The sequence below is a fragment of the Orycteropus afer genome, unplaced genomic scaffold (assembly GCF_000298275.1).
Source record: "Orycteropus afer afer isolate SDZICR_OR568_19922 unplaced genomic scaffold, OryAfe1.0 scaffold00163, whole genome shotgun sequence".
In the NCBI taxonomy this organism is placed as follows: Eukaryota; Metazoa; Chordata; class Mammalia; order Tubulidentata; family Orycteropodidae; genus Orycteropus; species Orycteropus afer.
In genome coordinates, this window is record NW_006921750.1 from 4741704 (window position 1) to 4767913 (window position 26210).

General features: G+C 37.2%; 1 protein-coding gene across 1 annotated transcript in view; it reads left to right on the forward strand.

Moving 5' to 3' along the window:
• NRG3 (neuregulin 3) overlaps positions 1–26210 on the forward strand; it is a 2137828-nt gene that overhangs the window by 957658 nt on the left and 1153960 nt on the right. The gene's annotated exons all lie outside the window — the stretch shown is intronic.

Genomic DNA, 26210 nt, shown 5'->3' on the forward strand with positions numbered 1-26210 from the left:
TGGTTTTGTCTACTCAAGCTGCTCTTTGAAATCTTCTGTTCAGCCCTTTTACCTTTTCATTTCTTCCATTTACTTTAGCTATTCTCTGCTCAAGGGCAAGTTTCAGAGTCTCTTCTGTCATCCACTTTGACTTATAGTCATCATTTTGGAAATCTATCAAGCAATTCACTTGAAGATACTTGCATAGCTTGAAATATGTAGTGCTTTAACAAGAGGAAAGCAGTCCAATAGCAACCATTGCCAGATGTGATACTTCTGCAAAGGAAAGGGTGGACTTTGCAGTAATCTGGGAAACTGCTGGTCCAGGTATGGAGGAGGGGAGTGATTGAAAGGAGGGGAGAGCCCTACAAGGATGTGTTTTTCCTTCCCACGTCTAGCTCTGCCTGAGTTAGTTTTTAAACCAAAGTTTCAATTTTTAAGATAATTGATCAGGCACAGTGTAAAAATATCCCTATGATTTACTATATAAAATTACAGAACCATACCTGTCAGTATAGAGCTTTGCTCTATCACTTTGGTGGTCCATTACCTTTTCCACTTCATCAAATGGTCTCCTATAAGTGCTCTGAGAGCAGCAACAGCTAATGATTCTCTGTGGTTGGAGCAAATAGAGATGGAGAAGAGTTTTGTCATACATCTCTGAGAAAACTGAAGCTGAAAGATCTATAAATCTGGGACGTAAGACAGAGTACATGAGGAGAGGAATAGAAAGCAAGTGGGAAGAAATTTAGCAAAAGATTAAAGTTATTCAGAGATTTGTTCATGGGATTGTTTGCCATAGTGAGCCCAGACATAATTTAAGTAATTTGTAATCACTGTCTATAACAGGAGATTTACTGATTGCCCTTGACAAGAAAACACAAACCAGATTATAATGATGCTCTCCTTCTCTGTGGATGTAGTTTACTGATATAGTCTAGTTCACTTAAAAAGAAAACAAACAGAAGGAGGTGCTCCAGGGATGAGTATGTGTGGGGAAACAGGGGAAATCATTCTCTAGACAGTAAATAATTATATTTGGTTATGGGAAGTATAATGCTAAAGGAGGGTGAAGTGCACAAAGCTTCACCAAGGTAAATGATGTCACTAAAAAGTACACTTCTCTGTCAGTTTTTCATGCTGTAGTGGATTATTATATGTTGTTGTGATGCTGGAAACTATGCCACTAGTATTTCAAATAACCTCAGGGTCACCCAAGTTGGGCAGGTTTCAAAGAAGTTGCCAGACTAAGACAGACTAGGAAGAAGGATCTATTTCTGAAAAAATTGGCCAGCAAAAACCTTACGAATAACAACTGAACATTGTGTGATATAGTGCTGAAAGATGAGCCCCTCAGATTGGAAAGCATTCAAAACACAAGTAACCAAGAATTGCCTCCTCAAAGTAGAGTAAACCTTAATGACATAAAATACACACAATGGAGTAAAGTTTTGATACATCTATTTGTTGATAGCACAATTCAAAATGAGAAGTCATTGTAAACATCCATCAATAATTAGAACATGGAATTTAAGAAAATCAAAAATTGTCAAAAATGAAATGTAATGCTTGAAGATAGATATCCTAGGTATGAAGGACCTGAAATGGACTGGTCTTAGACCTTTTTAATCAGGCATTCATATAGTATTATATGCCAGGAATGAAAAATTGAATAGGAATGGAGTTGCATTTATTGTCAAAAAGAACATTTTAAGATCTATCCTAAAGTACAACACAGTCAGTGATAGGAGAGTATCCATTTACCTACAATGAAGACTAGTTAATAGGACTATTATTCAAATTTATGGATCAACAACTAATGCCAAAGATGTAATTGAGAATTTTTACCAACTTCTACAGTCAAACATGATGTCGAGATGCACTGATATTTGGTTATTGAAATGCAAAAGTTGGAAACAACATAAATGACAAGTACACAGTAGACTTCACCATATGGAATACACAGGAATCAAATCAACTATAGGTGTGGAAGAAGACAATGGAGAAGCTCAATATCATCAATGAGAACAAGACTAGGGGCTGACATCAGAACAGATTATCAATTGCTCATGTGCAAGTTGAAGTTGAAGTTAAAGGAAGTTAAAACAAGTTCATGAGAACCAAAGTACAACTTTGAGTATATCCCACCTGAATTTAGAGACCATGTCAAGAATAGATTTGACTCCTTGAATACTGTGCTAGACTGGGTTCTCTAGAGAAACAAAACCAGTAAAGCTTATATAGAGAGAGAAAGAGAAATTTATCTTAGAAAAATGGCTCACACACTTATAAAAGCTGGCAAGTCCAAAGTTCTTAGATCAAACTTCAAGCTGGAGGCTTTTCCCAACTCTTGCAGCTGCAGGGGCTGAGTAGTTCAAGGTTGGCAGGCAGTATACTGGTTGTTGACTCCAACGATTTATAAATCCAAGATCTCCAGGCCAAATGGTGGATTTTTTGCTCATGGACAGTTGTAGGCAGCACAACAGAATCCCGTTCCACAGAAGAATGTCTCTTTTCCCAGGATGTCCATAAATATACTGGAAGCAGGTCACATCCCTAGGGAAACTCCCTGCCAATGGATTGGCTGCTCAAAACATATTCATCTGATCCCATCATGGGAATAACCACATCACAACTGCTTAAACCACACAGAATTGTGGTCCAGCCAAGTTGACACACAGCTCCAACTATCGCAAATACTAATGAATGAAGATCAAATGATTTGTGGGATAACATAAGGATATCATACATGAAGAAAGCACAAGGCCATTAAAAAGACAGGAAATAAGGAAAAGGCTAAAATGAATGTCAGAAGAGACTGTGAAACTCTGTCTTGAACACAGAGTCAATAGAGTAAGTAGAAGAAATTGTGAAATAAAATAACTGAATAGAAGATATCAAAGGGCGACTTAAGGAGATAAAAGTATTATAATGAAATATGCAGAGACCTGGAGTTAGAAAACTATGAGAGAAGAGTACTCTGATATTTCTCAAGCTGAAATTAAAGAACAAGTTAAAGTTTTGAGCTGCAACATTGAAGGAATTAAAAGCAAAATTTTGAACGACACAGGAAGCATCAAAAGAAGATGGAAGGAATATGTGGAATCACTGTACCAAAAACAATTGGTCAAATTTCAGCCATTTCAGGAGGTAGCAGATAATCAAGAACCAATGCTACAGAGGGATGAACTCCAAACTGCACTGAAAGCATTGGCAAGATAAGGGTCTAGGAACTAGTAGAATATCAAATGAGATGCTTCAACAAATGAATGCAATGCTGAAAGAACTCACTCCACCATGTGAAGAAATTAAGAATACAGCTAACTGGCCAAATGACAGGAAGAGATCCATATTTATGTCCATTCCAAAAATGGTGATCCAACAGAATATGGGAATTATCAAACAATATCTTTAATACCACATGCAAGTAAAGTTTTCTTGAAGATCATTCAAAAACAGTTGCAGCAGTTCATTGAGAAAGAACTGCTAGAAACTTTCACTGTATTCAGAAGAGCATGTGGAACAAGGATATTATTGCTGATCTCAGATGGATCTTGGCTGAAAGAAGAGAGTACCAAAAAGATGTTTATCAGTTTTATTGACTATGCAAAGGCATCTGGCTGTGTGGATCATTGCATATGGATAACTTTGCAAAGAATGGGAATTCCACTTAATTGTATTCATGCAGAATCTACACATAGACCAAGAGACAGGCATTTGAACAGAGCAAGGAGATAAAACCAAACTTACTGCCATCGAGTCAGTTCTGACTCATAGTGACCCTACTTGGGTTTCTGAGGAGGTATCTCTATGGAAGTAGATTGTCCAGTCTTCCTTCTGAGAAGTGGCTAGTGGGTTTGAACCATCAGCCTTCCGGTTAGCAGTCAAATGCCTTAGGCACTATGCCATAATTTGTGTACTAATTGGTAAACGGGAACCAGATTTTCTTTATAAACTTTCACTGAAAATGCAAGGAAATATTATTTAAAAATTAAAAAAAAACAAAGGAAAACACCAACAACTACAAAACAACAATAATAGTAAAATAAACTTTGCAATTCCATGACAAGTACTCCATGAATCACTTTTTCTGGTCTAACTGGATTGTATTGGACCAAGCCAGTATGCTTTAAGGGTTATTTAAATATCATTCAAAAGACCAGAAAAAATGTATGCAGTAATAAGTGATAACCAAAATACCAAACCATACTCACTGCCGTGAAGTCCATTTGACTCATAGAGACCCCTCCTTTGGTTTCTGAGATGGTATTTCTATGGAAGTAGATTGTCCAATCTTCCTTCCAAGGAGTGGCTGGTGGGTGTGAACCACCAGCCTTCTGATTAGCAATCAAATGTATTAGGCACTATACTACCAGATATAACACATTTTTAGTTAATGACCAAAGATTTTTTTTACCTTATTTTAATGCATACTAACTTGATTGGAAACTGTAGCTGAAACATGAGTTTCATGAGGTGGCTGTTATGATTTGGTTTTGCAGTTGTAACAAGGAATTGAGTTTTTTGTTTTGTTTTGTTAAATAGCTTCTCTATATGACATGGGATACAGGTACAGAAGACAGCCATGGGCATTCACAGTTGAGGTAACAGAGTTAAAATCTATGCTCAGCTTTATACTGGCTCTGTGAATATCTTGCAAGTCATTGAACTCACACATTCTAACCCTTATTTAAAAAAATGATATTGGCAATATACCTACCTCAAAAGGGTGATGCAAGAATTGAAAGCAACAACATATAGAAAATTCTAGATGCCAACAGATTATATAAATATGACAGCTTGTTCACCTTCCTCCTTACACTCATGTTAAAACTAAACAAAAACATGTTTGCTGGGATCCTAATAGGGAAACTGTGTGGTTATTATTCACCTTACTTAATAAAGAGGAAAGTTAAATTTCAATAGCAGGAAGCTTAAAGAATAAGAGTTAAGGAGGGACTGAGCTTGAATCTTAATTATGGAATGTGGAGTCCAATATTCTTTCCACAGAACAATTCTCATGTATGTTCTGAGGGCAAAGACTTGTTACTGCTCATTTTGGTACTTTGAAAAATTAGCAGTTTTCTATCATTTCTACAATTCTGCAAACAATTCTTGATTTTCTCAATGTTTATCCTTACTGGATGTCTGTAGCTTTAAAAGGTAAATCATTTATTTTTCTTTCTGACTTAGTCATGTAAGTTGTTATAATTGTGTCATTAATATGAAATAGATGGTGACATCTCAATTCTATAAAACTATAAAATGGCCTGTATAGTTTTCTATTGAGAGGGGGGAAAAATAAAGTAAACAAATAAATAAATACACACACACACACACATACATATACATATATACACACACATATATATACATATACACACATATACATATATATACACATGTACACACACACTGAATGAAAAAATATATACCTGTTAAAAAATTGAATTTACTTCTGGGGAAAAAAAATAAAAACAAAGAAATATTAAATAAATGAGCAACCATTTCCCTTTTTCTTAATTGCTTTCCAAAGCTTGCCTATTTATATACTTTACTGTATTTTAATTTATCACCAAAACGAACCAAACTCACTGCCATCAATCAATCCTGACTCATAGCAAGCCCTCCTTGGGTTTCTGAGGTGGTATCTCTACTGAAGTAGATTGCCCAATCTTCCTTCCAAGGAGTGGCTTGTTAGGTTAGCAGTCAAATGCCATTTAGACTCATAGTGGCGTATGCATAATCTAACTTATGAGAGCTTCCAGAACATGATAAAAGGAAAACTTCTTTGAATATAGAGTTACTTGATATTGGATATTGGATAAGAATGAGCAAGTATGATCATCTTCACCTGGGTGTGTTGGGTGGGGAGCAGTTAGTTCATTGCTTTTATTGTTTATCTGCTTTTCTTTGTGAGGCTTGCTTTGGTACAAATACTTACCTCATAATACCCACACATCAAACACAAAGTAAGATACACTTGGAATAAAGGCCTGGTAATCGAATTCTGAATCAGTCAGTGAAAATCCTGTGAATTACAACAGAGCATTGTCTGATATGTTGTTATTGTTAGGTGCTGTTAAGTCAGCTCTGACTCAGTGACCCTATGTCAGAACGAAGCACTGACTGGTCCTGTGCCATCCTCATAATCCTTGCTATGCTTGAGCCATCATTGCAACCACTGTGTCAATCTGTCATATTGAAGATCTTCCCTTGTTTCACTGAACCTCTACTATACCAAGCATGGTATCTTTTTCCAGGGACTGGTCCCTTCTGGAAACATGACCAAGGGAGTGAAATGAAATCTGGCCATTCTCACTTCTAAGGAGCATTCCAGCCGTACTTCCTCCAGAACAGATTTGTTTGTTCTGGACAGATTGTCTGATACAGTGCTGTTAAATAAGCCATCAGGTTGAAAGGCATTCAAAATATGCAATGGTCACAACAATGGACTCAAACATAGTAATGACTATGAAGATGCCATAGTAACAGGGCATCTTTTATTCTGTTATACATGGCGTCACCATGAGTTGGAGCTGATTCAGTGGTAACTAAGAACAACAAAAACAAAACACACACATGCACACACACAGAGAAGACCTTTCTCTATTCTACCAAGATAATTTGTATAATGAGGAAAATGATCAATGACTACATTTTCTAACAGCATTGTTGGAATATAATACATGTGAAAGTCAATTGGAAATTGTAAAAGGCTGTGCAAATGCAAGGTATTATGGTTATGATCCTCTTATGATGAGACTGCTATTCATCATTGGCATCATTAAGGAAGTATGGACCATACTAGGTGACACTATCAAAGGGGGTAACAACAAAATGACTGTCTATAAAAATTTTGTGCAGTGTTTCAAAAGAAATTTATAATTTTAAAATGAATATCCCTATAGTTAGTTATAACTATAAAAAACATTTTTTTTCATAAGCCCAGCTTACATGTATCAATATACCTATAAGGCTGAAACTCTATGCTAATTTACTTTTTGAACCTCCTAATTCATTCCAGTCAGACCTACAAGTATTAGCCAATTATAGTGATGCTTCAAATCACATGATTTTGTCTACACATACTGCAAGCACCTGCTGTTGTTTTCATTCCCAACAGTATTTTTATAGGCACTGATTTTGTCAAATTTTCTGATGTTTTAGCTATATTGTGGGAAGTAGTATTTTGAACCCATATCAATACCTTTTCTGAGAATGCAGTAGTAGGTAAGCAAAAATTTGAGTGACACCACTGCTATTACTTAGAACACCTTGAGAATTTTGGCATGTTGTTACAGTTAAAAGACCTCACCAATAACATATTGCTTATTGTCTTAGGCTGTGTTCAGTAGAGAAACAAAACCAGTGAACCTTATATGTGTATATATATATTTATTTAGAGAGGGAGATTTATCTCAAGGAAAAGCCTCACATGAATATTGTGGCTGGCAAGGTCCCATGTCTGTGAGTCAGGCATTAGGATGGAGGCTTCTCCTGACTCACATAGCTACAGGGGCTGACAAAGCCCAGGTCACAGGTCAATTGGCAAGCTGCTGACTCACAGGCTCCACAGAGGCTAATAAATCCAAGATCAGCAGGTAAGAAGGCAAGTCACTAGCTCAAATTCAAAGAATATGAGGAGCCAGATGGACAATGTAGACTGAGCCAAAAGCTAGTGAGCTCTACTAGAACATTCCTATATTTTGGAAGGAGACTATACCCTTAAGAAAATTTCCTTTCACCTATGGAGATCACCTATGTAATCACCTCATCTCATCATGGAGGTGATTACATTGTATCATATGTCATCATAAAGGATGACTGCATCATAACTGCTAAACTACAGAGAATCAAGGCCCAGCAAAATTGACATACAACCTGAACAGTGACACTTGTGATTTCATAAAAAGTTCCTGACATGAGTTGGATTATTTCAGAAAGATCTCACTACATAGCAATGATATAAAGCACTCTATAATTTAAAAATGAAAAAAAAAATATGATGACTAAAAAATTATTTTTATTCCCTTCCAGGAAATGACATCAAAATCAAATTGAAAAAAAAATGCTGGTATTTTTCTTTTTCCCTTTACATAAGGATTTTCATTTGGACTGCGTAGTTAGATCCAGTGCTCTGCCACCAAAGAGTGGACTGACAACTGTCATATACTCTCTATGACTAGGTTTTCTCATACATTAAATGGGAAAATATACTACTACTTCAAAAAATTTCTGTGAGTATTGAATGGGTTAATATAAGTGTGATAGTTAAGGTTATGTGTCCACTTGGCTGGGCCTGGTTTTAAGTGGCTGGGCAGCTGGATGTATTATTGTCCATGGTGAGACTGGTAATCAGCTCCATGGTGGAATCTACTGGAGCAGCTGAGTAGCTGCTATAGAGATGTGGTCTGCTTCCAGTATATAAGAAACAATTTTGAGGAAGCTCTGTAGCTTTCTGGCATGCTTGAATCCTACATGTACTCGAATTATTGTTCAGCAGCCTGCCATGTTGCTGTTGGTTTTGGGACTCTAAAAGGACTTGAATCAATGTCCTGCCATGTGATTTGGTGATATCGAGACTGTGCCCTTTTATTTGTTGACCTTGGGTTTGTCAGCTTAGTAGCCAGAAGTTGCCTGAGTAAAGAAAGCCTCCAGCTTCAGTGCGACAGGAACAAGAGGCAGAGCTAAAGTCCAAAGTCCAAGGACTTTCATCCATCCCCTAGAGCCTGGTACTTTGAACTTATATTTCCAGCCTCCAAAACTATAAAAGAATAGCTCCTGGTTGTTAAAACCATCCACCTGTGGTATTTTCTGTTAGAGCAGGACAAAGTTACCAAAACAATAAGTAAAGTGCACATGGCTGGCACAGAACAAACGTGATGAGTATACTGGAATAATCAGAGTATGATCTAGTAAGTTATTTATACCATTGTTATTGTTATCTGTACAGCCTTGTTCACTGGATAAATGAATGGCAACAGAACTTCTGGATGGGTGCTTAGCCTTGTTCACAGAGCTCAGCCAAGTCCAACTAACAGGGACTAATGAGCATTTATCCAGATAAAATATTTCAAAATCGAATAATACCCAAGCTCATGCTCAAGAACACTTTTCAAAATCAAGGTCCATTGAAGTTATTCAGGTAGTGAATTTAGGAGAGAAGCAGAAAAAAAGTAATTTTTTGCTGGAATTCTTCCTCTTGACAACTCCTGAAGAGGAAAATATGCAGAAAACTCTGCTTGCTCCTATGTTCTGGACCTCAGATGAGCATATTTCTGGTGCATCCCCCATTACCTCCTGGATATGTCTCCTCTGCACCACTTCTCCTTTGCAGAATGTGGAGTCTTTGTACAAATGGAGCAGCCAGGAGCCTTCACACAGAGTCAGCAGGACTGAAGAGAACCTGTCATAGATGAAATAACACAAATTAAGTAGGTGATGGATATGCTCAAATTAAAAAAAAAAAAAAAAAATCCATTAATGTTGTTTTTAGCTAGAGATGGTGTAACTAACCTGACCCTGGTTCAGGCCTGACCACATGAGCTCCTCAAGCAAAGTTTCCAGTAGAACTTTCTTTAAAAAAAAAAAAAAAAAAAAAAAAGACAAAGGTGGTTCAGAGTCTGTTCAATATGCTTGTGGCAGTAGGGGGATTTGTGATGGTCAGTCTGTAGTCCAGCTACAGAGAAAACTCCTGTGCCAGCCTAACACTTCCACAACGCTGGGCTAAATCTGAGTGTCTTTCAAAAGAAAAAGATGATTAAATGACCAGATTACATTTTTTAAGCATATGCCAAAAAGTCAATCTCTTTGTATACTTCAAATAATTACATAATTACATTACATTAGCAAATCTAACTGGAAAATTAAGCCCAGGTAGTATGTCTATGGTGCTGACTGTTTGTCACATACCCAGAACAGTGCTAAGAGGGAAGTGGTGTGGCTGAGACCAAGGTCATGTCCCACTTTACACAGGTTAGTGGGAGCCACTATCAGACTAGGCAGGCTGACTCCGGGGTCTGTCCTATTAACCTCTCTCCTAATTCCTTTCCCCAAAATACCAGTAAACTAGGAATACTGAAATCCCAACTGTTTAAACTAAGAACTTTAATCTTTGGCTATATTTTAAGAAAATATATATTTTAAAATATACATATGTGTTATTGTTGGTTGCTGTTGAATCTATTCTGATTCATTGCAATGCCATAGGTGCAGAGTAGAACTGCCCCATAGGGTTTTCAAAGCTTTGAAACAGATTACCGGGCCTATCTTCTTAAGCACCTTTGGGTGGATTCAAATTGCCAAACTTTCAGTTAGCAGTAGAGTGCTTAACCATTTGTGCCATCCAGGGAGTCCCAATACATATACATGCATGTGTATATATATATGTATGTATAGACAATGTTCTATAATTAGAGCTATCATATAGATTATTATCTACAGCAGAAACTTTTGTGATGCAATGGGGCAGTTTAATAATGTCTTTTGGATAAGTAAGCATAAACCTGGACTGTCACAGGCAAAACAAGACATATGGTCACCCTAATTATAATTCATATGAAAAGGAAATTCACAGAAAAGCAGGACCATCATATGTTTCAAGTTTTTTTCTTCATGTAGCTTTCATATGCATGTACCACTGCTGTGTTACTCTCTCTGCTTCCAGAGATCAGCCATGTGTGCCCAGAGTCATTAAGTACTGGCAGGGTCTGCGAAAGAAGTTAGAGTAGGGTTCCCAGCACCCCAAGTCTGTTGGAAGTGCACTTCAACATCATATACCTGTTCTATTTCTGTACATTTATAAACCAAAAGAAAAAAAAAAACAAACAAACACTCACTGCTGTCAAGTCAATCCCAACTCAGTGACCCCTCCTTGGGTTTCTGAGACAGTGTCTCTGCAGAAGTAGATTGCCCAATCTTCCTTCCGAGGAGTTGCTGGGGGGTTTGAACGGACAGCTTTCTGGTTAGCTGTCAAATGACTTAGGCACTACACCACCAGAGCTCCTGTACCTTTATTGTTGTTGTTGTTGTTATGTGCCATTGAGTCAGACCCGACTCATAGCAACCCCTCCTGGGGTTTCCGAGGTGGTATCACTATGGAAGTAGATTGCTCAACCTTCCTTCCGAGCAGTGGCTGGTGGGTTTGAACTGCCAGCCTTCTGTACCTTTATACCTACCCATTATTAATAGAAACCAAAAATGGTATCAAGATGGCAAAGCTTTCCTTCTTTCATAGTAAGAAGCCAAAGACAATGTTTCCAAAGTTTATTTTGGAGGCATTTCTATAACTCTGTTTAAAGTTTTATGGCTGCAGTTATTCTGATTCTGGCTGTTTTATGAATGCCAGGAAATTTCCAACTTCAAGCAAAATAACCCCAAAATATACATACACGCATCTACCTATGTGCACATGGCATGCTTGCTGGATATCTGTCATCATGCAAGGCTCTGAGAGCTCTTCCTGCGCAAGATTTGCTGTTACTTGTGGCACAAGGAGGTAAACAGAATTTACTGTGAAAGGGTGCTCTCATGGGCAATTACTGACAGTCACTAGATCCCCAAACCCATACTTGAGATGCCAGGGAAATCCTTACCAGATTGGCAAACTGAGGAAAACCATCCTTGTAAATATATTTACTTACAAAATCTCTCATGAAAATTTTGAAAAATGAGAAATTTAAAAGAAGAAAGAGAAAAAAAAAATGGAAGCATTAAACATGACTTGGAAAATACTTTGTTCACAGCTATATATGACATATGTGAGTGCTAAAGAACATCATGTTTAGTCATCTACTATACACACTCAAAAATAAATGCAATTTTATGCAGTCCTTCAATTTTTCCTCCAATATTTATCAAGTATATTTAATATACTTACAGGTGAAGTGTAAGGTTCTGGGAAGTAATATATTCATAAAAAATCATAATTATGACAGTGACTGAGATAGATGTTTTCTAATTAAATTCAATGCAAGCAGTTCTGTGATATAGATAAACACTCTGCTCATATCCACATAGAAATCTGATGGCAACAGTTTTCAAGAAGACAAGGAGAGCATCAGAGAGGAGGTAGCATAAGATTTGCGCTTGCAAAGATGAGAGCCTTGTCATTTCCCCTTCTGGCATCTTTTGTTTGTCAACAAAGTCACTGAGATTTGAGCTACTATTGGAGAAAATTTCTTCCAGGGCTCAGGGAGGAAATTTCAAAATTATTTAAGATGCAATTCACAGTAATCGGTTTCATATAATAAATTCTTTATGTAACTGGTCACTTCATTTCTGAATTGTTTTCTCTCTTGTGTCCAGATGGTTGTCTAAAACATCAGGAGATAAATGACATTTTTAGTTCCATCCTATTAAATTCTGAAATTTTACAGTGACTGGGAAGTGCAGACAAAAGTTTGGCTTTTCAAACTTAATGAATGTTCCATTGTTTAAATTATGATTCAATATTATTTTTTTACTCAAAATTAATTTATAAATTTTAAATACATATATTAAATATTTGCAATATGAATTTTATATTTACACTCTAAAAACTAATTTCTTATCATCTTAGATAAAAGCAATGATTTTCCAGTATTAAAAATGTCTTAAAAATTATTGTTGCTGTTGTAATGTGCCATCAAGTCATAGTGACCCCATGCACAACAAAACAAAACATTGCTTAGTCCTGTGCCTTCCTCACAATCTTTGCTTTACTTGAATCCATCCTTGTAGCCACTGTCTTAATCTATCTCATTGAGGGCCTTCCCTTTTTTCTCAGACCCTCTACTTTACCAAGCATGATATCCTTTTCCAGGAAATGGTCCCTTCTGACTACATAACCAAAGTAGGTGAGATGAATTCTCGCTTCCAAGGAGCGTTCTGGCTGCACATCTTCCAGGATACATCTGTTCCTTCTTCTGGCAGCCCACGGTATTTTCATTATTCTTCACAATGTATTTTCAGTATTCTTCTCCTACATCACAATCCAAAGGCATCAACTCTTCTTTGGTCTTCCTTATTCATTGTCCAACTTTCACATGCATATGAGGTGATCGAAAATACCATGAGTTGGGTTGTTGTTGTTGTTAGGTGCCATTGAGTTGTCTCTCACTCATAGCAACCCCATGTGCAGCAGAACAAAACACCATCCAGTCCTGAGCCAGCTCCATGATTATTGCTATACTTTAGCCCATCACTGCTGCCACATGTCAATCCATCTCATTGAGGGCCTTCCCCTCTTTTGTCGACCCTCCACCTTACCAAGCATGACATCCTTCTCCAGGGAACATGACCAAAGTATGTGAGATGAAGTCTGACCATTCTTGCCTCCAAGGACCATTCTGGCTGCACTTCCTACAGGGCAGACCTATAATTTCTTTTAGCAGTCCAAGGTACTTTCAGCATTCCTAGAGCCAGGAAAGGGAGGGAGCAGGAGAGGCTGGGAACCTCCGGAGTGGCAGGATATCCAGGTAAAAAGGGGCAGGAGGTAAGGCGTACTTTCAGCATTCCTAGAGCCAGGAAAGGGAGGGAGCAGGAGAGGCTGGGAACCTCCGGAGTGGCAGGATATTCAGGTAAAAAGGGGTGGGAAGCAAGACTAGGCTCCAAGCCCCCTAGAGCCAGGAAATGGAGGGAGCAACCAGAAACCACAAAGTGGCAGGTTGAGGTAGGAAGTAGGTAAGGGGAGGGCACAGAGGTTTCCAACAGCTAAGGGAGACAAACTTGTCTGTCAGTTTGTTATCCTGTGGGGCTTGTATAATATAGCTGTGAGGCTTGAGGCTGTGCCACTGGTGTTTCAGACGCCAGCAGAGTTGCACATGGTGCACAGGTTTCAATGCAGCTTACAGATTAAGACAGACCAGGAAGAAGAAGGAGGCCATCCACTTCTCAAAAATTGGCCAGGGAAAACCTATGATTAGCAGATAAACACTGTCTGATACATTACTGGGCAACTTTATGAATAGCTTGGAAACACTGCCTGACACAATGGAGGAAGACTAGCCCCTTGGGTCGGAAGGCACTCAAAATAGGACTGGGAAAGAGCTACCTCATCAGAATAGAACCAACCTTAATGATAAGGATAAAGTAAATCTTTCAGGACCTCCATGTGCTGACATGGCATGACTCAAATTGAGGAGAAACAGCTGCAAACATCCATTAATAATTGGAACCTGGAAAGACTTGGGTTAGGTGCATCTTAATCTTCAAAGTGACATCTTTGTTCCTTAACACTTTAAAGAGGTTTTTTGCAGTAGATTTGCCTAGTTCAATAAAACATCTGATTTCTTGACTGCTACTTCCATTGGGGGAACTCTGGTGTTGATTGTGGATCCAAGTAAATAAAATATGTGACAACTTCAATGTTGTTTATTGTTATTAATCCAGTTGTGAGATTTTTTGTTTTCTTTATGTCGGGAGCTAAATTCTATCCTTAGCATACAGATGGAATAAGAATGGTGAAAGGATACAACCCTAATGGACACCTTTCCTGATGCAGGATCCACTTGTTCTATTCGAATGATGGCCTCTGGGTCTACATACAGGTCCCTCATGAGCACAGTGAAGTGCTCTGGATTTCCCATTTAGCACAGTCAAATGCCTTTGAATAATCAATAAAACACAGATTAATATCTTTCTTTCATTCTTTGGTTTCAGCCAAGATCTGTCTGACATCAGTAACGGTATCCTTCATTCCAATTTCTCTTCTGAATCCAGCTTGAATTTTTAGAAATTCCCTCACAATATACTGCTGCATCCATTTTTGAATTATCTTCAGCAAAATTTTACTTAACAAATTATACAGTTCAAGGATTCCTTGGCCATTGGTCATTGTTGAATTATTAAGGGAGAATGGAAGTGAACTATTTCTATTTTCTGAACTAGAAAGAATTTCTTTTCTTTCACAGAGCTGAAGTGAGGCTCACATAAAGTCAGGTGATGTATTTAGTTTGATCCAAATGGGTCTATATGTGTTTTGGGTGGTCTGTTAAGTGCAGCATGAAGAAGTGAGACTGATGTAGGAAGGCCAGAAAGCAAATAGAATTAACTACCCACATGTCCCATAGACAGGAAGGCCATACAATGGCTTGAACAAGATGACAAGGAAATAACCAGGTAACAACAAACTGGAATTGCAGGAGAGAGCTTAAGTATGACAAGCAGTGTGGGGTTAGCTAGGTTTCCTGAGCTTGCTGGGGATTCAACATTTTGAATAATTCTGCAGACTCAGGGGACATAGAAGCTGTCCATATTTGTTGAATATTTGGCCCTGGGGGCTATTAGGGTGTGTGCAGGATTGTTAAAGGCTGATAAGATAAGTGAATGGAGAGTGGACTTAAACAGCTGCTTAAGAAGGGACCTCCAGCCAGGGCCTCAGAACTATTAGGACATTCATAGAAAATGGTATACCAGGCTCAGATCCTAGGATACCTGTGAGGGATTTGGCATCATGTTGGCATCTAGGCTTGTACAAGGACACATAAATACAGTGGAGGCCAGAGAGCAAAAATTTGTAAGAATTCCTAAAACAATATGACTTTCTAGTTTTGCAAAGACAACATTCTTGTTTAAACCAAACTAAATGAAATCATAGCTAGTATCAGGGAAATGAGTTAATATTTTGACAGGATACTTCATTAAACAAACAGATCCTAGGCCTTGTGGCAGAAGAGTGAGTGTTCAGAGATGGGGCTTTGAGGAAGACTAAATGATGCCAGAGAAACCAGCATGCCACAAAACCTGGTTTCCCTTGGAGGTCACTACAGTGTGTTGATCCAAATTACTATGTGCCCCTGGAGGGCAAAAATTAGGAACCCCAAGTTTTGAGGTTCTGGAGGGAGGGGCATGCTTGTAAGTGGCTGGCTTATAATGGAGGAGAAAGCAATCTCCAGTGGTTATAAAACAGAGACTAATAATAGGAGAAAGAGGAGTGGAAAAATACCAGATTGAGAAGAGCTGGTAGCAAAGATGAATTGATAAATCATGTATTTTAAATAAGGTCATAATTTTGTTGCAGTTTTGGTGTTCTTCTGGGTTAGTTTACAGCCACAGCCAGAGTCATACAGAAGCATTATTATCTTCAAAATGGTTTTATTTTTGGTGTTCTGTATTAAGCCTCTATTCTTTCTCACTGAGTTAGTGTATGTGAAAGAAATATTATTTTAATGATATTTTGTAGTGTCATTGACCTCTTCATCACACAAACTAACCAAAATATTATCTGAGTGTATTCAATGATTCATTTGTGAACAAAACTTCTGTTTCTATTATAATATCCCTGTTCACCTTTGTGAATCCCCCATCATCTTTGCTTGCGGAACCTGCTACCTACTCAATAAGGACAAGTTGAATGACTGAAAAGAACCCTAGATTATACCTACCATCCTCATTTATTATAAAACAAGATTGAGACTTAAGCAGGAGACAATGAAAAACTCTAATAGCCATCTTCTATTTTGTACCTACTAAGTGCAAGACTGGGAGCTCTGGTGGCATAGTGCCTTACGCATTTGACTGCTAACCAGAGGCTGGCAGTTCAAACTCACTAGCCTGTAGATTGGGCAATCTACTTCCATACTGATACTGCCTTGGAAACCCAAAGAGGGGTTGCTCTGAGTCGTATCCAACTTGACGGAAATGAAATTTTTTTTTTCTTCTTTTTTTTGGTAAGTGCAAGACTGAAGCTCTGGTTGTACAGTGGTTAAAGCATTAAGCTGCTATCCAGAAATTTTGTTGTTTGAACTCACCAGCCATTCTGGGAGAAACATGAGACAATCTGCTTTCATAAAGATTTATAGCCTTGGAAACACTATGGAGTCATTATGAATTGGAATTGACTCAATGATAGTGGTATTTTATTTATTTATTTATTTGTTTGTTTGTTTTGTTTGTTTATTTGGTAAGTGCAAAGCAAGAACCCTGGGTAGAACAAACGATTTGTGCTCAGCTGCTAACCAAAAGGTTGCCGATTTAGTCCACCTAGCAGCACCTTGGAAAAAAGCCTGGTGATCTGCCTCCATAAAGATTATTGCCAAGGAAAACATATGGAGCTAAATTTTATTCTGTAACACATGGGTTTGACCTGGAATTCACTCAAAGTCAATAGATAAATGCAGGGCCAGTGCAATTGTTCTGTTTTAAAGTCTTATCTTCCAAACAGAAGACTGAGATTTGATTCTTGGCCAATGAACCTCAAGCAAAGCCACCACTCATCTGTCAGTGAAGACTTTTGCCTTTCTATGGTACTGAACGAGTTTCAGTAGGGTTTCCACACTAAGAAGGTCCAGGAAGAAAACCCGGGTGACCCAATTCTGAAAATCAGCCAGTGAAGACCCCAGTGAATCACAATGTTCTGATCTGTAACTGATCATGGGGATGGAACAAGACCAGTCAATTTCATTCTGTTGTGCAGGGGGTTGTCGTGAATCAACAGTTGACTTGATGACAGCTAACAAGTGCAAGGCAGATGTTTAGGTCTCTTCTACACTGCTTCATGATCACAATTCTATTCCTTATATAAGATTTATAAAGGAATGATGCATCCCATTTAAAAATGTCAGAATGAATCTCCAAATAAGACTTCTCCAACGACATCCAGGCAGTAGGTGACAGAAAAGGGTGGCAACCTCAGTTTTCTCTGACTCTAAGCTCTTGATCTTATGAACTGGTCAAAATTATTATTATTATTATTATTTTTTGGATGAATGAAGGAGAGTGATGATTAAAAATTTAGATGCTAAGGCTTCTCCCCTGAAGATTATGATTCAAGTGTGTGATAAAACCCACAGATTATGCATTCAGATGATGTCAATAAAGAGACTAATGTAGAAAACAGTGAATGAAACTAATTTTACAGACTTAAACATGTGAAAATTATCACTCTAGGCATTTTATTAAGGTGCAGATCTTACTTCAGCAGGTCTGGGAGGAGGGCTAAGATTATCTATTTTAAAAAAATTCCTTGTTGATGCTGCTGGTCCATGTAATCCTTGGATTACAAGGATTTGTACCATGCTGCCCAGTGCACAGTGAGGATCTATTCGCCCATTCTCAGTATTTTTTTCCTAATTCAACCGCAGCCTATACCTGTCATCTATATGCAGCTCAGTGAATAAGTCACAGCAAGCTTTCCTATGCTCCCTTGCAATATGTCTTTGAGTCTCTGGAAACCATTTCTCTCTCTCTCTCTCTCTCTCTCTCTCTCCCTGCTAGTTTCTTTGCTCATTAATATGTCTGTCCAATAATACTCTCTGGGTAACAGCAATGGGACTTACATCATTCTCCATTTCATCTACAGCAGTTTTATGCTCTGTCACCTGAAGTCTTTATTAGAGCAAGGACATTTATATACTAAACATGTGATGTGGATGATATAGTCTGTACAATTACTATTTTTCTTAAATAGTGGAACTTTCAATTTCTGGGAAACATACTCTCTGGAACATTCAGTGAATGGGATGTAGCACTTTTAAAGTTTACAATAATCACATGGAATTTGGTTCATCCAAGGTAACGAAATTGAAGATTTTTCATATACATTTTTTATTTAATCTAAACCAAAACCAAACCAAACTCACTGCTGTTGAGTCAATTTGACTCACAGTGATCCCTCCTTGGGTTTCTGAGGTGGTATCTCTACAGAAGTAGATTATCCAATCTTGCTTCTGAGGAGTAGCTAAGAATGCCATTATCTGCATACATGAAAAAAAATTTAAGTGGATATAGGTAAATGTGTATAGAACAAAATATGTTAGTGGTTACCCCAGGAGAGAGACTGAAAGAGATAGTTATTGAATAGAGGGCACTAAGTGTCTGTTAATGATGGTAGAATTAGTTGGAAAGGATATTGGGGATGGTTGTACAACATAATGAAAGTAATCATCACTGAATTGTATGCATAAAAATCACTGAATTGACTAACATTCAGTATATATATATATATATATACACACACACATACACACACACACAAATAGATAAATGAATGAATTAATGAATAGTACAGTACTTCAAGGTGATGTGGACTGGCCATGAAGCAAAACTGGAATAGACTCAGTTTTTTTAATATGGTTTTCAATATGGGTGATCCAGAACGTTAATCAGAATGGGAAAAATTATAGATTGAAGCATTGAAAGGGGAGAATTGGAAGAAGTATAGAGAGCCCTTTCAGTATCCTGATGCATGACAGTGAATTTTTGCCAGAATTGTGGAGAGTGACAAACATTCAAAGTGACACAGTTGTCCTACATCTTTGAGCTGAGCACTGTTGTTTGCAACTCATCTGATTAAGACATTTGGTTATTATGCATCACACATACTGCCCTTGTGTTCTAAGAGATGATTAAGTTTCTAGCAGTGGTTTTTTGACCAGTAAAATTTCCTATTCCAGTTAGCATACTGGTTAACCCAAATTTAAAAAATTCAGGTCCATTCTGAATTTTTGTTGGCCATGATTTAACTGGGCAGAACTGATTTGAAGCCCTGAAATATTAAATGGATATTACAATGGAAGTCTGAATTTTCCAAAGGACACTTTTGATTTATAAAAGAACAATGTTGTTTTAAATCTAGATGTTGCTATTTGCTAGCTCTGTGACACTGGGTAATATTCTCGCTTCTGTGATAGAAGGATATGACACCTAAAGAAATATTGATTTCTAAAATTAGTGAAGACACTAAGCTGTCTGCATTAGTACATATTATACATTTTCTGCATTTTTCTAATGAAAACACTAGGGTTTCAGACAGAACAAACATATCCTGGGGAAAATATAGATGTTCTGTGTTTCAGAGCACAAGAGATGAAATGCTAAATTAAAAAGAGACTGTCTGTCACAGAAAGGCAGCTCAGGAAGGTCTCTCACTGGCATAGAGCCCTGTTTAATCTCTATGCCAGTGCTTCTCAGAATGTACTGTACATGTGAATCAGCTAAAGAGTTTCTTTAAAATTCAGGTTCAAATTCAATAGGTCTGGGGCCTGTGGAAAGTTGGCATTTTGAACAATCAGCATGACAAAAGTATAGACAGTTGTAGACCAGGCTTTGGGTAGCACAGATCTATATCAGTGATGGTCATTAACCTTAGTTGCACATTAAAATCACCCAAGAAGTTTCAACATCTGATGCCCAAGCTACACAGAGAAGAAATAAATTTGGATCCCTGTAAGCTGGGCTGAAGTATCTCAATTTTTAAAGCTCCCAGGTTATTCCAATGAGCAGCCAAAGTTGAAAACAGTATCTATCCCACTGTCATAGGCCTCCTGCTTTGCTTACAAAAACTTGGGCTGTGTATCTCTTTAGAAACACTTTCATCCTGATGTTAGCAGATTTCAAAATAAATTTTGCTTTTACATCTACATTGCCAGTAGATCTGATTATGTCAAGCAATCATGCTATTCATCTGACAGTCTACCATGCCTGTAAGTGCAGAGAATGTCTCTTAGTGGTTTTTGTAGGACAAACCATGTGTGAACTGTACTCTGTATCCCGAAAATCACCACTAGCATCATTGATTGGCACATTTCCATATGGTTACATAGGTTTCTTCAATTGTCACTCTCAAGCTACCTAACATTGAGCTAGGAGTTCTGGTGGCACTATACTGAAGATGTTAGGCTGTTCACCAAATGGTTGATGGTTCAAACCCACCAACTCCTCGACAGTAGAAAGATGAGGCAATCTACTTTGGTAAAGATTTACAGATTTGGAAATCCTATAGGGGTCATTATGGGTCAGAATAATTTCAATGGCTGTGAATTTGTGTTAGTACTGTTGTGCTAGCCATGGCACCTGCACTAATTGAAGCTCAGTGTTGACTGTTGAGAGACCTTATCATCTTCCCTCTTTCTTTCCCATGCTCTGTCTTTTCCTTCTTTCCCAGTCATCTATTCTTCCATGTGCACTGATTGTGAACTCACTCTAAATCAAGCTTGCACTGGACCCATCAATGAAGTTGTTTGCAAGTGCAGGGACTTCTCTTGAACTGGTTTTTGGAATCCAGACCTAGAAGTGAAATTGCTTGACTTAAGGATATAAACATTTTCATGGCTTGATATGAAAATATTTTTCCTGCTTTGAGTAGTTAAGCTTCTCTTTGCTAATTTAGTAGGGATAAACTTGCCACTCATTATTAGGTAATGCCCATGTCTTTGATTAGCAAACCCTTTATATTCTTTATATGGCTATAAAATAAATTTATAATTTATTTTTACTTTACAATTTAGCATTTTGGGAGCTCTGGTAGTATAGTGCCTAAGGCACTTGACTGCTAACCAGAAGGCTGGGGGTTCAAACTCACCAGCCACTCCTAAGAAGGAAGATTGGGCAATCTACTTCTGTAGTGATACTACCTCGGAAACCCAAGGAGGGGTTGCCATGAGTCAGATCCGACTCAACGGCACATAACAACAAACAACAACAGTTAGCATTTTGAAGCCAATGGGAAACCAGTAAGGGGCACTAAGCAAAAGAGTGACATATTCATTTTATGCAGATTATGTATGTCTGGATGTCAATGTAAATTGGGTCAGAAGTGAAAAATCAGTAAATTTTAGATAGATACTTTCAGACTCAGACATTATAGGAATAAATAAGATCAGGTAGCATGGAACTCTGCGTAAGAGTGATGTTTATAAGATATAAAGGGAAGTGTTACCTGAAGAAGAGTAAGAGGATTAAAACACAAGTAAGCAATAAAAATAATAATATTGGATATGCATTAATTAATTCAATTGCATTTTTTAATGTAAAATTAATTTTAAATTATTTGAATTATATAAAATAAAGTAAAGCAAAATAATATTTATGAAGCAATGTTCAGTTGCCATTCCCAATATGACTCAGCACTCTCTATCTATGCAACAGTTCAATAATGTACAGCTTCTTACCTGGGGCTTTTATCATCAACCTCATTCTTTATAATACATAGTGTTCCAAAACAAAGGTATATGTAATGATTTTTAACCATTTTCTACTGAAGACAATTCAGATTATTTCTTTTCTTTTGGCTTTTAAACAATGCTGCAGTAACAATTGTTTAAAATACATATTATTTTGGATTTGTGGGAACTACTTTGTTAGGGGATGAATTAAATAGATTTGTTATTATTGATAAAAGGAATGAATATTTTAGCGAAGAAGAAATGATTAACATTATCAAATGTAATAATAGGTATGAAATGACTATGGATTTAGCAAAGAAGAAACTCCAATATTAATTAGAACCATTTAAGTTACAAAGTGGGGTAAGATACCAGATTGCAATTAGTTAAAGAGTCAACTGAAGGTAGGGTATAGAAATGAGTACAGATTAAAGCTACAAAAAATATGTATCTTTACATACTCACTAGACCAACAAAAATGATAAAATATTGCAAGGAAATTTAAACTGCACTCTGATACTAGCACTTTGGAAAACAATTTGGCATTACTCATTCAAGCTGTTCCTACACTGCTGGTATAACCAATCAATCCCTTTCTCAGAGAAATTCTTAGTGCACCAAGAGACATGGACAAAAATGATCCTATGAGGAACATTTATAATAACCCTCAATGGAGATAACACCAATGGTCATTAGTTATAGAATGTTAGATAAAATGCCTCCCTACAATGGAATACTACCCAGCAATAAAAAGCTATGGACAGCAACACAGATGAATCTTGACAGTATAATATTAAATACAAATAGCAAGACACATAATATAATTCCATTTAAGCAAAGTTCAAAAGCAGGCAAAATGAAATAATATGTTTTAAATTATGAAGAAAAATAAGGGAATGGTTATCATAAAAGTCAGAATAATGATTATCAATTTTCTTAAGGTCTTAAAGTTCACTAGCAGAGAAGAACCAGTAAGAAATATATAAGAGAGATTTTAATGAATTGGCTCATACAATTGGGGGAACTGGTAAGTCCAAATTCCATAGGTCAGGTGTGAGCCTGGAGATTTCTGTAGTCTTGTGTCCCCAAATCCCTTGTACAGGTAACAGGAAGAATGAAGGAGTTCTGGGAAAATGTTTATTTATAGGCTGAAGGCAGAATACACGCTTGACAAATCTTCCTTGCTGCTCTTAAGATCTTCAATTATTTGGAAAAGACCTACTTACATAATGGAAGGTAATATGCTTTACTTAAATCTAACTAATTTAATCACAACTAACCAGTTATTGACTACTATATTCTGTTTGACCAAACAACCAGATACCATAGCTTAGCCAAGCTGACATATAAAATTAACCATTATATCATGGGTGGAGAGGGAAGAAGATGCCATTGATTAAAGACACATAAAAGGTTTCTAAGTCTACTGTTTCATTTTTTAACAAGGTTGTTCTTGCATGTGTTTATTATTACCATTATTACTTGAAATATTTTATAAGAATGTTATATGCTCTCTATGGGTTAAATTGTGCCCCCAAATAATATGTGTCAGCTTGGTTGGACCATGATTCTCAGTGGTTTGGCAATTATGCAATGATGTAATCATCCCCCATGATGTGACTTGATGTGAACAACCTATCAGTTGTTAGAGGATAAGGGTAGGATGCAACACCTTCACTCAGCATGTAGCCCTGATCATATGTAAGGGGACTTTCCCTGGGGTCTGGACTGTATCACCTTTTGTCTAAAGGGATAAAAAGAGAGGAAAACAAGCAGAGAGAAGGCCCTCAGTACCACCAAGAAAGAGGAGCCAAGAGTGGAGTGTGTCCTTTGAACCCAGGTTCCCTGCACTGTGAACCTTCTAGACCCAGGGGAAGATTGATGCCATGACACATGGATATCTCCAAGGACACCAAGCCCAGAGATGTTAAAAGCAGAAAAGGGCCTTCCTCTGAAGTTGACAGAGAGAAAAACTTTCCCCTAGAACCAACATTCTGAATTCAGACTTCTAACCCCCTAAACTGTGAGTGAAAAAATTTGTTTGGTAAAGCAATCCATTTGTGTTATTTCTGTTATAGCAGCATTGGATAACTAACAAAATGCTATAATGGGAAAAGTAAATGACAGAAATAATAAATAATCATCATTTATTGATCTTTCTATGCTCCAGATACCATTCTAAATGATTTATATGTATGCATTCATTTAATACTGAAAGCAATCCATTAAAATGGATATTACTATCATTCTCCATTTTAGAGTTGAGGAAGCTGAGACAAATAATGTAGGTTATTTGCCTGTGGTCAGTAAGTGGTATTTGAATTATGGTGCTGGCAAAGAATATTGAATATATTGTGGACTGCCAGAAGAAAGAACAAATCTATCTTTGAAGAAGTATAGTTAGAATACTCCTTAGAAGTGAGGATAGTGAGATTTCTTCTCATGTATTTTGGTTGTCTTTTCAAGAGGGACCAGTCCCTGGAGAAACACATCATTCTTTGTAAAATAGAGGGTCAACGAAAAAGAGCAAGACCCTCAATGACGTGGATTGACACATTTCTTGCAACAGTGAGCTCAAATATAGCAAGGATTGTGAGGATGGCAAAGGACCAAGTAGTGTTTTGTTCTGTTGTATATAGGGTCACTATAAGTTGCAACTGACTTGATGGCATCTAAAAACATCAATAACAAAGCAAGTGTCAGAGCTAGGAGACCAGTCTCCAGAGCATGTGCTTTAACACATACCAAATTATCTCTCAAACAGTGAAAACCTATTTAATCTATACTTTTATTTTTTTATGTTTAGGTGTGATATATTTAATACTTTAATTTAAATTTTAGGAGCTCTGGTAGCATAGTGCCTAAGGCACTTGACTGCTAACCAGAAAGCTGGCAGTTCAAACCCACCAGCCACTCCTCGGAAGGAAGATGGGGCAATCTGCTTCAGTAGTGATACTGCCTCAGAAACCCAAGGAGGGGTCACTATGAGTCGGACTGGACTCAACCGTACATAACAACAACAATAACAACGTGTGAATATATATGTGTATGTGTGTGTATACATTTATGAATTTTTTTAATGTGGTTTAAATATTATGTTATTTCCTGTTGTGTGACTTTCTATTTTTCTTTATTAGCTTTACTTTAAAGTGGTTTTAATTGCTAGTAATGAACTTTATTTTTCTCTTCATTATACTGTTGTTTTTTTGTTAGGAGCCATCAAATCATTTCCAACTCCCAATAACCCAAAGTACAATATGAAGAAATATGCCCAATCCTATGGCATCCTCACAACGATTGCTGTGTCTGAGCCCACTGTTGTAGCCACTGTGCTAATCCATCTCATTGAGGTTCTTCTTCCTTTTTGCTGATCTTCTAATTTACCAAACATGATGTCTTTCTCTAAAGACTTACCTTTCCTGATAATAAGTCCAAAGTACTTGAGACCATCCTTGCTTCTAAAGCACATTCTGACTATACTTCTTCCAAGACAGATACATTCATTCTTCTGGCAGTTCATGGTATATACAATATTCTTTGACAACACTGTAATTCAAAGGCATCAGTTCTTTGTTCTTCCTTATTCACTGTCCAGCTTTTGCATACACATGAGGTGACTGAAAATGTCATGCCTGGTCAGGCACATCTTAGCCCTCAAAATGACACCATTGCTTTTTAACACTTTAAAGGATTTTTTTTACAGCAGATTTGTCCAATGCAATACATCACTTGATTTCCTGACTGTTGCTTCTATGGGCATTGACTGTGGAGCCAAGTAAAATAAAATCCTTGACAATGTCAACATTTTCTCCATTCATCATGACATTCCTTATTGGTCTAGTTGTGAGAATTTTTCTTTTCTTTGTATTGAGGTATAACCCATACTTCAGCAAGGGCTTCAAGTCCCCTTTGCTTTTAGCAAGCAAGGTCATGTCACTTGCATATCACAGGTTGTTATTGAGTCTTCTTCCAATCTTGACACCATGTTCTTCTTCATATTGTCCAGGTTCTCATATTACTTCTCAGAAAACGACTAAGTATGGTGATCTCTGATACACATCTTTTCTGATTTTAGACCATCATTAAACTACTTTATCCATATATGCATTGACATCCTGAAATTAAAATAATTGCATTTTCTGAAGTTTTAAATAGTTCATAATTTATATCACATTTATAGAAAAGTATGCTTATTTTATTGTTTCTAAAATTCAGATTAAAAATAAGAGAAAAGAAAGGAAAATCACTAGTAATGCCAATATGTAGGAAAAAACACTATAAATATATTTGTATAGTCTTCCAGCCTTGTGTAGGGATATATATACATATATCCCTATGTATTTTTTCTGCAATAATACTTGACTT